The sequence below is a fragment of the Arachis hypogaea genome, chromosome 19 (genome assembly GCF_003086295.3).
Source record: "Arachis hypogaea cultivar Tifrunner chromosome 19, arahy.Tifrunner.gnm2.J5K5, whole genome shotgun sequence".
In the NCBI taxonomy this organism is placed as follows: Eukaryota; Viridiplantae; Streptophyta; class Magnoliopsida; order Fabales; family Fabaceae; genus Arachis; species Arachis hypogaea.
In genome coordinates this window covers 124,545,460-124,550,270 of record NC_092054.1, presented here as the reverse complement: position 1 = coordinate 124,550,270, position 4,811 = coordinate 124,545,460, and positions in this window count along the sequence as shown.

Sequence of the window (4,811 nt, the reverse complement as noted above, 5' to 3'; positions counted from 1 at the left end):
ATCCATGATGCGACCCATCATTGAAATTCTCACTTCCTATAACATAGTTGAAACTAAACTCATAGACAAAATGGTGAGAATTCATAGTGAAAAGGGAAAACAAAAACAAAAACTATTAAGAAACAAAGGGAACAAAATCCTAACTACTAACGCAAATAATCAAACAAACAAAGAGCAAACTATTCACAATATGAACATATTAACAATAACTAATAACAAGCACACATTGCAACTCCCCGACAATGGCGCTAAAAACTTGACAGAAGAATTATCGTCGGTTTAGAATTTCACAAAAGAATCGTGTTAATAGTATAGTTTTGAACCAACAATTAACTCTCAAACAGAGTTTAGTTGTTTGCCATGAATGCAAACCAATAAAAATACCGAGAGTATTAGATCTCGGGTCGTCTCTCAAAGAAATTGCAATGAGGTATGCATGTTATCAGTTATGAGAATATCGGGGGTGAGATAGCAATTGACAAGAATTTAAATAGCAAGAAAGTAAAGATAGTAAATACTAAAGAGATATAAATGCTAAAATGACACTCTTAGCAAGGATTGAGAATTAAGGTTTTCTATCCTTGTCATTAATCTCAACATAACAATTATCAGGAGTAATTCTACTTCGTCATCTCCTATATCGGAAGAAAGTCAAGTAGACATAGTTAACCTTAATCCATAAGTCACATCAATAGAAACAAGATTAACTAACAACCCTAGATTACCAATCCAAATTGGACATTAATGATTTAAGGTCGCCTAAATTCCCAATTCCAAGCCAAGAGTGCTCAAAAGCTACTCTAAAACTAAGAGAAGTATTTTATCAAATATTTGGAAGGTATAAAAGAAAAACATATTAAATTCCAAGAATTAGTAAAATCTAAAGCTACCAATTACAAGAAAACGATAATAATAACTAAAGCAAACATCAATAAACATGATAATACTAAATTGAATTAAAGGAAATCAAAATTCAACAAGAGTTCATGAAACTAAAAAGTAACAAAATAGAGAAATTAACAAATAAATCTAGGAGAATTGAGGCAATGGAATATGAAAATATAAATAAAACTACATTAAAACAAGAATTAAAGACTAAAACTAAGGAGAAATTGACGTAATAAGCCTAAATTCTTGAGAGAAGAGGGAGCTTCTCTCTAAAAACTACCCTAAAACATGTTCCTACGCTACCCTAATTGCTTCCCCTTGTTCATTCTTAAGTTTGGCTTAAAATACTTCAAAAATGAGTTGGATTGGGCCCAAGAAATTATTGAAATCGTGACCAACATGTTCACTTAAGTGAATCACGTGTTGGCAGTCATGCGTATGCATGAGGCATACTTACGCGCAAGTTTGCAAATCCCCAAAACATGCATAGGCGCAACATGAAATTCATGCATACGCATAAGGCGTGCGTACGCATGACCACGAAATGCTCCAAACTCCATTTCTTTATGAATTCTCCATTTTCGCATACTTTTTCTTCACTTCTTCAATCTAATCTTTGTCTTCTAAGCCTAAAATCACTCAACAAACACGTCAAGGCATCGAATAGAATTAAAGTAAATTAAATTTAGCATTTTAAAAGTCTAAAAAGTATCTTTTTATTCTTAAGTACAATTTAGGAAGAAATCACGAAACCATGCTATTTCAGTGAATAAGTTTAAGATAAGTTGATAAAATCCACTCATTTCAATACAAAATAAATCATAAAATTGTGGTTTCATGCCTATAACCATATCACCCCCTGCTACATTAATCACATATACCTCAGGAATGGTTACTTTACATCCTGGAAAAGAGATTTCCACAGCAGGTATACAACCCTCCACTTCCATAATATCAAAATTTTCCACAATAACCTTGACATAGGTGCTGGCTCAATAGGGAGGTTCAAAAACTTTGCAATTCTGGGCTGAATAAAGCAATCTGAGCTGCGACTATCAATTATAATTTGAACCTCTAGCTCACCAATGTGGCCCTTAACTCTAATTGTTGCAGGACTTGATGTACCATGCATCGCATTATACGATAAGTGGTGCTCCACTACTTACTGGTCCAATCGGGCTAGTAAATTATCCTCCATGATAGCCACTTCTGGATTCATGTCTTTAGCAGTATCCTCTGATTCCTCTAACTGCAGCAACATAAATTGCTTATTCTGGCAACGATGGGTAGCTGAGAATTTTTCATCACACCAATAACAAAGTCCTTTTTCATGACGGCTCTGTATCTCCACCGGGGAGAGGCGCTTAACTGAACTGCATGGTATAGTGATGATAGCCTTCGAAGTAGGAGTGGGTAGCAATGGTGGCAGCATAGAATGGGTTGGAATCTTTAAGGTAGTAGTGTCAGTCTGGTTCTGAAAAAAAAGAATGATAGTTGGAGGGTCCAGTCGTGTGCCTGCATGAGACAGTAAATTTATCTTCAAACAGCTTTGCTAAACTCACAGCCCAAAATAGATACGTTGGGCATTGCGCTTTAACCTTGCGACGTAGATCCTGCTTTAGACCGTTGATAAAATAGTCACGAAGTGCATCCGAAGGGTCAATGTTCATCCGATTTGCTAGGACCATAAACTCAGAATAGTAATCACTGACAGTTCCATGTTGCTGTAATTTGAACAGAAGCTCCCTTGGAGACTCAAACAGTGACGGGCCAAACTCAAGCTCCACTGCTCTCTTCAATTGGTTCCAAGAACGGAAGGGAGCTAAACGTTGCGACATTTGTAACCAAGGAATTGCCATCTCCATCATGTGAAATGCAACAACACTAACTTGATCTTCCTCAGGTACCTTGAAAAATCAAAGTACTGGGTCCAACGAAAAAATCTAATTTAGTGCATCAGTTCCATCAAATTAAGGTAGGTCAAAATTCACCCTTTGGTACTGGGGCCCTTGACGCCATATAGAATCGCCAGATGAGTTCGAACCATGGCGTGGCTTGTGAGAAGCTAAGTGAGAGTGTTGCCGTTCAAGCATGAGCTGAGAAATGGAGGCTTGGAGTGCATCCATTTTCAGGTCAGTCGATTCCTTCAATCGAGCACACTCGGCTCTGTTCTCCTCCATCATCGATTCCATCATCTGGAATAGTTTCTTCACATCAGTTTCTAAACCCTTCATCCTAGTGTTATCAACGATGGCCATGCCAATGAAAGCACCAAATTGAAGGGGGATACTTACAGAAAATAAAACTAAAAAATTGAAGACAAAATAATAACTCATTTTTACTATGATTAGAGGAACGACTGAATTAATACTCAGAACTAGTGGTAATGAAACAGTAAATTGACATAGAAAGTAAGATAGAAAGGTAGAATATTACGCTAAGAACAAGTAGAGAAAGTAATAAATTCAGTAAGATAGTGAGCCAAGAAGCACGTCAAGCATTCTAGTGAAAAATACCCAGTGAAAAAGAATTAAGAAATGGAAGACAGGATTAGAGTCGGTAAGAAAAGAACAAGAAATTATGGAATAACAGAAAGGAGAGAAAAATAGAAAGAAGAAAGAGACAATATCACTTATTTCTGCCAAACATAGCTTTCCATTCTTCGATTTGTAATTGTTTCCCTCATGCTTCTCCTACGTCCTTGAATCTTCGGATTGCATGCCACCTGTCCTGGTTCTATAACAGAATTTGGTGCTCTTTTTCTATTATGGACGTGTTTCTCATACACGTTCCCACTCTTATTAGCATTGGCTATTTTCTTCCTTATAGAAGATGATAATAAAGACACACATATACATATATATGGGACAAGAAGAACTACAATAAAATAGAAACTTCATCAATTGATTTTCTTCTTTGATATAATATATTATATAGATTTTAGAGTATTTGTTCATAACTAACTATATCAGACCTGCAACTTGGTAAAGAAGGAATATATTGGTTTGTACTTTGTAGTTTGCTTAGGTGAAAACTCAGGTTGACATGTATTATATTTATTGTCACAAATCTATATGTTTAAGTAAATTATTATGGCAACTTAGATTAGATAGATCAATTAGTTGAACCATCTATCACACAAACTTATTTCATTGATAGAGTTAGTAAACCGTGAATGAATTTACAAAAGGAGCATAATACAAAATTTTAAAACTAGCCTAAGACAGTTATAAATTAAGAATCTGGGATAAGATTTTGAACTACAGACTCACTTGTATATGGTTATCACATGTCAGATGAAGCATTTCAATGAAGTAATTCAATAAAAAAATATAAACTAGACATAAAAATTAAAAACTATTTTATAATCTATAATCAACTAATAACTTTTTTTCTTTTTAATTTTTCTTTCTCACCCTTAATTTTTTATTTTTATTCTATTAATGGATTGTTAGTCTAAGAGGAAAAAAAGAACTAATTTCCTAGTAAACCCTACGTAGTATATACAACCATCATAAACTTTTTTCTTTTGGAGCTGAACCATCATAAACTTAATGATCGCTGACTTACTCTGATTGACCAACTGGTTTTACCCAACACATTTAACTAATCAACGAGTTATTGGTAGATTTTTTTTTTATTTGGGTCAAGGGACTTATTGGTAGAATGATCCGAGTTGATCACCAAAAAATGCTGATCAACTCCACCAAATCTTAACTAATTGTTGGACAACTCCAAGCTATATAGGTCAATTACTATTGTTCATGGTCCATAAATGTCTGCCATCAAATTTTTAGGTTATTTTCTACTGGGCCCATAGGATTTTTAGGCTTTAGTTTACGACTCCATGACTTTTAAATGAATAATGTTAAGGAATTAACTTTTTTTTTTTTTATTTAACATTAGCCAATTTTTTTAAAATG